General features: G+C 39.7%; 1 non-coding gene across 1 annotated transcript; it reads right to left on the bottom strand.

Moving 5' to 3' along the window:
• Positions 1-836: 836 nt before the first annotated feature.
• On the bottom strand, positions 837-3,403 carry LOC113664653 (uncharacterized). Its single transcript, XR_016188276.1, has 2 exons — positions 2,072-3,403; positions 837-1,835 (listed from the first exon to the last, which is right to left on the bottom strand). It is a non-coding gene; the product is annotated as an uncharacterized LOC113664653 (transcript).
• Between the last annotated feature and the right edge of the window lie 6,239 nt (positions 3,404-9,642).

Genomic DNA, 9,642 nt, shown 5'->3' with positions numbered 1-9,642 from the left:
ATACCTGTTTGGAAAAGCAGTTTGGTGTTACTAACACTGAACTGGGATGAGATGATGAGAATTTAAAACAACGCTATAGGCGTGTACCTCACGTAATGCTGTATTGGTGAATTTTACTGGACACGACTCGTACACTTTTGAAGTGTGAAAACCCAAAATCTGCATAATGTCCCACTTTTATATGTATCTCACTACAATGTATGCTAGTTACCCTTTGCCTTTCAGTGTACAAAACTGTGTTGCACAATAGGTGCTGCATGCTTTTATTGATTAATGCTAAATTAAGAGGGTCTTAATAGGGAGATGGCTTTTAGGGCCAGCGGTTGAAATTATGGTCATTATCTCGTGTTCTCCCAACCTTCTGCGTGTTTACATCAGGCTATGTAAACACGGAAACCATTTTACATTTCTTCAGTGATGAAAGAAAGAAAAAAAGCAACAGAGAAAACACTATGTCTGTAAAAATCGGTCAAATCAGATACGATTTTGCAAACCCGAGGCAACTTATTTCCCTTAAAACTTGTTCATACACTTTCTCAAGTGGTAGAGCGTTAAATGGAGTGTATTGGAGGTGTATTAACATATTGTTTCAATTAAATATATTCAGGTGCTTTGGAAACCGTTGGAAACACATTTTGGTCGTCAAATGATGTGCTCCTTGGTGATTCAACTCGTTCTGTGGTATTAACAAATGATTAGTAAATTAAATAGACGCCCTTTAGGCGCGCACTCTGAATCAAATTTCCTTGTGGGTGTAGGGATGAGTATGGAGCTGATATTTTCATTTTCCACGAACAGGTACCCACCATAAGCGCCACAACATATTAGGCTGCATATTTGTTATGCTTTGCAAAAAGCTTTCCTGTATTTTCCTTAATCTAGATTATTTTAAAATAAGTGAATAAAAGGCTTCTTGTTTAAAGGGATCCAGCTATGGCTCATAAAACGTGCACTTTTTACCACAACAGATACGAAACGGAAAGGTTCTGCCTCAAAGCTTGCGGATGACATTACGAAATGTTCACCTAAACTGGAAAGGTGCGAAGACATGTAATACTAAAAGGAATATTTTAAGGTGCAGCTAATGAGGAAATTTCTAACTTAAGGTGTATGTCTTGTGGTAAACTCCGTTTGTTGATGACAAGCACGTCGGTTAACTTGCCATTTAAACTAGCGCTGGAAAATGTGAAACCATTTTTCATGTACAATTGGATCGCTGGCACCAGCGTAGACGTTGTTTTTAAGATAACCAATTTTATGCTATATGTCTTGGCATGTGAGATTAGTTCATTAATCAGGTTTCTAGCGATCCCCTTTTTCCTACAATTCGGCACAACGTACATGCGCTTGAGTTCATAGACGCCTTGTTCGAAGTTTTCCTCGTAAATGAGGCCCATCATCCCAACAACTCTTCCATTCAACTCTGCTACCCACAAGTGCGACTGTTGAATCGACATGTAGGACTCCTCAATATCCTTTAAATCGCCTGATTTCAGTGTATAATTAATATAGAGCCAGCCTGTCAACTGTAAATATATGCCGATGAATGCCAAAACCATGCATGCCATCACCACAAACACAGCAAAGATCCATGCCGACCAAATCACTGCTGCAAGTATTGGAAAAATAGCAGCCATGACAATGTACCTTACCAACAACGATAGATGTGTTACTGTGATACCTTTTATAAACTCTTGATATCCATCCTTAAAAATGTTTTGGCATGCTGATTGGTCCTTACGTTCGAATGAACGAATGATGGGCAAGATCCTGTCTGCGTTGTTCTCGGTAAGTGATACCAACTTCTCTCTAGAGATTGACGGAGCCATTTGGAGCTGTGAAGAAAAAAATTTCGGCGGTAGTCGCATCAAACTTCACTTATTGTATCTTACGTCAATCACAAACCCATTTCGCTCTAAAAAGAAATAAAAAAATCGAAAACAATAGTATTTTGGGAAGGGGAATGCCCAAAACACGGGGATACCCGAAAATGTTTCATAAATACTGCAAATCGTAACATTTCATCCCCAAAATTCGCTTAATGGCAGTCAGATAAATAAAGTTTACTTACCTTCGTTTTTCTATGTTGTCTCGAGTGATATCGAAGGTTTTGGGTCGGTTAGTTCCCCACTTTGCACTGATGCCCCTCCAAACGTAAAGGAAAAAAACGGGGCGTGTAACTTCCAGGACCACCTGGGCCGAAAGCGTAAAAAAAAGGCGTAAAAAAAAAAAAACGCCGAATTTCTTCCGCTTCCAAATGTCGCTCACCTCCCAGTCTTGGGCAACCTAAAAGACGAAGGAAAAAAAGTGTAAAAGCGAAGCCAAAAATCAGGGCAATTGCCTACCTCTAACCACCTCAAAAGCCTAACCGCCGTAGACTCATGATGTGGACCTACTAGTCTATCCAATCAGAACGCAGCTACTACAAACAACTTCGTTCCAATTGGCTAATTTTTTTTTCCGGTTGCGGAACGGAAGTGGCAAAATAATAGTCTTAGGGGAACGCTGGTTTGTACCGTCTTTCGACCGACACTACGCACTGGCGTGGGGAGGGTCTGGTGAAATCTGAGTTCCTTTAATGATTAATTTGAATTTTAATACGGTTAATCGAAGGCTTATGATCGACCTCTTCGGTCCACGTCATGTGTCGACGGCGGATGATAAGCGAATGTCGGAAATCGAGCAGGCTTTTGAGGTGGTTCGCGGTGGGCAACTGCACTGATTTTTGGCTTGGCTCTTACACGTTTATCGACTTAAGGCAGGAGCCCATTACCTTGCTTAAGGTTACTTCCCAACTTCAGGGGCCGAAAAAATCCATTTTTCTTTTATTTGACTAAATTGAATTAAAACATTCAACCTAACGTTTCCAGAAATATTTAAAGGTAACCGAGTTATTTAGAAAAACGTTTTTTTTTTTTTTGATGAAAGTTAATAAACCAGGAAGGTGCCATAATCACGGACCTGGGCGAGTCCCTTGGAGGAATGTTTCGGAACCGCTCATGGTGGGGCTCGATTTTCATGTTATTTCCATATTTTTTTAACATCGCACACTTTACAAAATTCACACGTGGAAGCTCTTTGTTTATGAAAAAACTTTGGTCATGGAAAAATCAAAAGTGGAAGAAAGTCCTCGGTAAAAAAAAGGGAAAAAAATAGGCGCAAAGAAGAAAGAAAGAGTACCATTCTGTCAAGAAAAGAGAAGAATTCCTTTGTGAAAGCGACTGGTACCGGCGGAGTTTCACGCTAGCGTCCAGATTTCGAACAGAGGATTCGCCGTCAAACCAAAACTTGCCCTACATGATGTTAAAAACGAGGTTCCTTTTCTTTATGCAAGTACCAGCTGTGATACAAAAGCATTAAAAGTCACCTCGAATCGTAATTTTGAAAGCTATATGTCGATTCGTTGTCGTGCTCCTCAGCACATTTTCCGTTTTTGCCGCGGGTTTTTCCTTTGCTTTTGGCAACTTTGCTCATTACTGTGTTGTCCTCCTCAACGCTCTTTGAGCGATCGAGATAAAAGATAAACTTGTCTGCAATGGGTTACTTTTCGCGGTAAATCTTGTCATTGACGCTAGGAGGTTCCGCTGTCCTATTGGTTTGCGGTTTCAGGAGGCGAGATAATCTCCGGACGTGGCGCGAGGTTGTTTGCGAACCTTTATGAGCTCGCATTTGATTTTAGGAGGAATGCAACCACTTCGAGCGAATTTATAGGGTATATGGATTTGACCGATTTTCGTCAAATTTCACCAAAACCCTTCAGGAATAATGACAAACGAAACCGTGTCGGGAAATTTTGATATTTGAAATATTTGTCCCGTGGCGTCCATTTACGCAACACGACTCGCATATTTTTAACTACTCCAACTTTAGATGCCGATATCTAGATAACCAATCAGAATATCAAAAAGCCCGACACGCTCTAACTGATTAATGCCTTGTGAATAAGACTGTGCAGTCATTCTGCTCGCGCTGTGGCATCCGATACCCGATAAATTCAATAGAAGAACCTTTGGTCGTTTCACGCCTTACCGGCTCCTTATCACTTCCCTAAAACAAATGTCGCTTAAATCATATTTTTATCGCAAACTGCAGTTATTAAGCTTTCTTCTGATATATAGTTTGCCAGGATTTTAGTGAAACTAGTGCGCGTACGAATATTTTCCCAAAGGACGCCCGCGAAGGTGGGAAGTAACCTTAAGTTCGACGTTCGCAAATGTAGAGTGAAATTGAAGCGAAACCTAATGCATACATTATGACAATGTCGCCCGAATACTTTCTCAGTGGGATAACGTGAAACGCATGCATACATTTGTTTCAGATTTTGGAAAATGACGGCTTGGAAAAGTACCTATGCTCGTAGGGATGTCAATGAGGATGAAGATGAACTTGAAATCAGAGTGCGAAGATGAAAGCCTATCATCTGAGCAACTCGAAATCAGTCCAGAGTCGGATTTATCGGAAAGTTCAAGCGTATTGGGCTCCTTGCAAACTGTATCTCTTACCAAAACATGTCAGATACGCACAAGAATAAAGAAAAAAAGACCTCTGGATACTCGAAAAAGTTTCTTAAATCTTGCATGAGAGTATGTATTCCAAACCTTTGCCCACCAACCAGTATTTCTTATGACACGGCGGCAAGATCGAGCGATCATTCTGTTGGAGTTTCGAGAGTTGGTCGAAATGCATAAGATGAGGAGGAGCATATGTATGCGTTTCCATATTTCTTCACGATGTGAAAGCAAAGCATGTTGTGTTAACATCCTTCTTCTTTTTTCTGCTAGCATTCGATGTAAAAGAACTCTTTTTCGTTGATCTATGGACGAATCCATGTCAGCCATCTTTCAGCTGACTTGACCCTAGTCTCCTAAAGCGATGTTTTCATAGACCACTGACTTAGAACGAATCAGCAGCTATTAAGTACGACGTTTGAATCAACTGTCGTGCTGGAATCGAGCTGAAGTCGAACTTAATATAAGTGAGTTCGACACGAAGATAGCACTACGTTTGAACCGGGCCTAGCGCATAAATAACAAACGTCACGAGGCCTGAAACCCGTAGGGTTGTCTGCCTGTGGTACAACGATTGCTTTGCGTAAAGGAAATAACTCAGAGGATATCAAAGACTTCAAGTTTACCCACAACTTGAGAATAACCTTTGTCCATATTTGGCAAATGGGATGCAAACAACTTAAATTCAAACGAAGAACTTCGAGATATTTACGATATTTCCAAATCAAACATTGTCCTTAATGTTTATCAATAAAAACTGAAGAAAGATATGCCGCGAACAATAAAAAAGTCGACCGAGGTAACTTAAACTGGCAATATTTTAGGTAAACAGGCGAGAACTAGGTGGGATATTTTCATTTAAAATGGTGTTCTTTCTACAGATTAATCTGGCCGTCTGCCATGCCAAGGCACGCTCAGCCAAGTAGGACATTGAAATACAAATGTACTAAGAACGTTTTTAAGCGAAAGATGTCTATTCTTGCAGATGTCACACAGAATTTACTCTTCATTCGAGAAAGTCTCCTAAGATATGGCACGATTCTCTGCCGTAAGGCGACTACAAATGTTGCAGGTTTCCCAGCTTTTGCTCTCTAGTACTGCACCTACCTTTCATTTCAAGATAATTCTGAGTTGAAATGCCGATGCATCCACTCGATATTTTACCACACGCGTTATTGAGTACCTATTTACTGATGGAACCTCAGTCATATTCAAACATTTATCATTCCCAGAAATGTCGCAATCTCTGACCCTATGATAATGCTTCAGTATCTAAGATCACGCCTCCAGGAGGCTAGCTAAGGGGAGTTTCTAATCCCCACGCACGAATTTTTAAAAAATTCACCCGTCACGTATTTAAAAGGGAAAACTGTTTACCTTCTTCTTCTTGTGTATAAGGTTGCATGGAAATTCTGAGCTTTGCACGAAATGAAAGAAAAAATTCAAGCATCTCGTACCTTTCAGGTAGGCACATCACGCCTTTATCTATAAGTTCATATTTTAATGCAAAATTATGAATCCAAACTTCCTACTTTGCGTTGATTTAACTGAAAATAGTTAGAGACCTGTCGGAAGGAATCGCTAAAAATGCCATAGTTTTCAAAATCATAGCCTGTCTGCTGTATGCTTTCCAGTCCTTTCGGAAAAAAATCTCAAGCTTACAACGGAAGCTTATGACGTAGATTAGAAGAAGCTTCTGCTCACAGGCAGAAGCTTATGCGTGATTTGCTATTTTACAAGCACATGACGCGTGATTTACAAGACTTACTAATTAGATGTCCGTGGTAGGTGAACGCTCTTTGATCTAGAAGAATACAATTCATTCAAAGTGAATAGATTCTTTTGAGACTGTTTACTTTGCTGAGCGGCTTCTCGATCTTTGTTAAAGAAAGATCAATAAACCTTTTCTGTCTTCTTGCTGACCTTTGCTTGACCTCTGATGTCTCTGATCTTCGTGGTAGGTCCAAAGGCAAAGGTTAATATAGTTAAAAATTTACACGAGGATTATGACCTTCAGTGTTCTTTTTGTAGACCGCGTAGTCGTGGTTGTGCTTCAGATCGTATGCAGAAAGACCAGGAAGTAACCGAATCCATCGAATAAAAGATCTGAAAGAATGCCGACTTAAATGATCCAAACGGTTATACGCTACGAAGCCCAAGTAAACGCTCTCGGAGCACAGGCATCCCAAGCTCACGTCTGGAGAAAAAGCCAATGGTTAATTCATCAAAGCGTCACGGGTTGTGTGACTCGGTGTTAAGCTACGAGAGGAACCGTTGAAAATTTGAACACGTTATAAGGAATAGTATGGGGAACAAAATATGGTCGAAGTCGTCTTTTGACATGAATAATAGTGATCGTAAAGCAAGCTTAAAACGGCAGAGATCGCCAGAAATCGCCAGAAACTACAACGGATACACTAGATATGAGTAAGTTCTATTGATTTGAAGTGTAAAATATTCATATTTCGAAATATTTATCGTTGTAAGTTCCCCATACTATTCCTTATAACGTGTTCAAATTTTCAACGGTTCCTCTCGTAACTTAATACCGAGTTACAGAACGCGTGACGCTTTCATGAATTAACCATTGGTTTTTTTTTTAAAAGACGTGAGCTTGGGTTGCCTGTGCTCGGAGCGTCTAGTTTCAACAAGTAAGTCGTCTTTATTTGTTGAGCGAAAAGCAATATGACCAGTTTTTAATAATACATTCGATTGGTTGAAATCTTACAGTATTAGCTTAATTAGCGAACTTACTCCCTTTCACTTGACGCGTGATTGTTTAAAAAAAGTTCTCTGTGATGTGTGATTAAATAGAAAAATTCATTGTGATGTGTGATTGGAACCCTCCCTTTGCCGCCCTCTATAATATGATTTAGAGCTATTTAGATTATGCCGACACTTGAGGAAAGGAGATGTAAAGAAGTTCAACCCATGATACGTTAATCAACACTGCAGGAAAAAAAAAAAAAAAGAAAAAAAAGCGCAATGCGTAATATTTTTTGGTAGGTAAAAAGGTCAATTTTCTTCTTGGTCTGACATTTGCCCAGTGAACGACAAGCTCTCCTTTGCACACAATCGTAAACAAAATCGCGTTTTCGGAAAAGCTAAACGCATGTTACGTGTTTTGAATATAGATTTATACTTTGCGGCTTCACCTCTGACGTTTTGGAATGCTTCGGTTTTCCTTTCCTTCCGTCGAATGAACTAGTTTGGACTTGGTGACGTCAATGTTTTCTTTGACGTCAATTTTTCCAAGCATATATACATTACGTTTTCCTATAAATAACGATCACGTTTTTTCCAAAAGGATGTAAATTACAAGGATAGAATGTAGCAAACAAAATCTAAGTAATCACATGCGTAGAATAGAGCGTAGTGTTAAATGAACCCGACAAGAATTTCTCACTACGATGTAAACAGCGTTTAATTGACAGAGACCAATGTTCCTTACAAAATCAGTTAAAATGAATCGCGTGCTTTAAGCTTAACAATTGGTTCATACGTGAGCGTGCGTTCATTGAGATATGAAACACGCGAGAAGTTTGGAGAGCACGAAAGATGCGTAAGAGTTGCTTGAGGCGTAGCCAAACCTCCCAAGTGCTTCATATCTCGATGAACGCACAGCTGACGTATGAACCAATTGTTTCATAACATCTACGGTAAAGTAAGTTCCTGCTACAAGAACTGAGATAATAACACGTTACAAAACCAACGAAGGATTATTTACAGACATTATTTGTGTCATGAATAATAATTAATAATAATTTATTACTTATATAGCGCAAAATACGTGTGGATGATCTAATGCGCTAAATGAATGGACTTAAATGAATGGACCTAAATTTGGAAAACTTGATCTTGTTGTCTGTAAATTTGTCAGATTTTCCAATGCGGCAATTTTCATGTTTTCTGCTATTCTCCCTACCGACTCACTAGAAGCCAATGTGTTTGCAAGGAACAGTGCAAAATTAGAGGTATACCACAGGCAGCCCAAGCAACGGCTTGGCGAAATTATAAGAGTTTGTATGGGAATATTTACGACCGCTCTAAGGAATAAAAAATTGAGTCAAATTCTCAAAAAAAAAAAAAAATCTCACCTTACTTCCACAGTGCATTGCTTGTTATCTGACCGCTTACTACGTTCTTGCTTGATAGATCGCGCACAACAGCTCGAAGAACTCCCTTAGAGTTCCTCGTGTCTCTGCTCAGTTTCTAGTGCACGTGTTACAGCAGCACAAACCAGTTTCAAAAAGAAAAATTCCACAAAATCCATAAAATCCTTGCAAAAAACGCGCACTTCTTTATTTCCACTTTGATCTAGGGCAGCCAGATCCCTGATTGTGTGAGAAGCTGGACTGATCCCAAACCGGAAGCTTATGATTTCAGATTCTGAACTGCCTTTGACTGACAATTTCCAAATAATCACTGAAAAATAAGGCAATGAAATGCTCCTCATCGAGACTGAAATTTGATTGCTCATGGAAGGGATCAGTCTTTATTATTGCCAAGGTTAGGGGGAGTGGAGGATTTTGGGGTGATCACATGGTTTTCAGGGGAAGTGGAGTAAAATCGGTAAAATGAATATGAAAGCCATCTTCCCAGTAGCACCCACCACTCCCCCCTCCCCAACAATAAATAATTGCTGGTCCCTAAAGCATACTTGAGGTGAAATCTCCTGAGTATTTTCATTACAAAGCGGTAAAAGGTCATGACAGATTGCCTTTTCTGCCTTATTTCATTGGGTGTCTGGATATAATTACTTGGGTCCTCTACAGAAAATTATCTAGCCTATAAAGACCAATCATTATTTAGTGCCTTGGGTGAGGGAAGGGGTGGGAGGATTTTTGGGGGGATAACATGGTTTCAGGGCAAAAGGAGAGGGGATCAGTTGTCACTAACAGAGTGTCTGCCAATGAGTTTTGTACTAAGCAAAAGAGTCAGGAATATATTCTTATTTTGATATTTAGTGGTAATTAAGTTATGACAGTACACTCTGAAGGACTTTTTTCCTTTTAAAAAGAGTCTTATGACTTTTAACACAGTAAGGCTCCACACATACCCAGCTAGCAAACTGGGTCAAGCAATTTTTGGGGACAACACAGTTTAAGGAAAAAAAGGGATCAGTTGTTGCTAA

The sequence above is a fragment of the Pocillopora damicornis genome, chromosome 1 (assembly GCF_964200805.1).
Source record: "Pocillopora damicornis chromosome 1, jaPocDami1.2, whole genome shotgun sequence".
Lineage (NCBI taxonomy): Eukaryota > Metazoa > Cnidaria > Anthozoa > Scleractinia > Pocilloporidae > Pocillopora > Pocillopora damicornis.
This window is presented reverse-complemented; position numbering and strand designations above follow the sequence as displayed.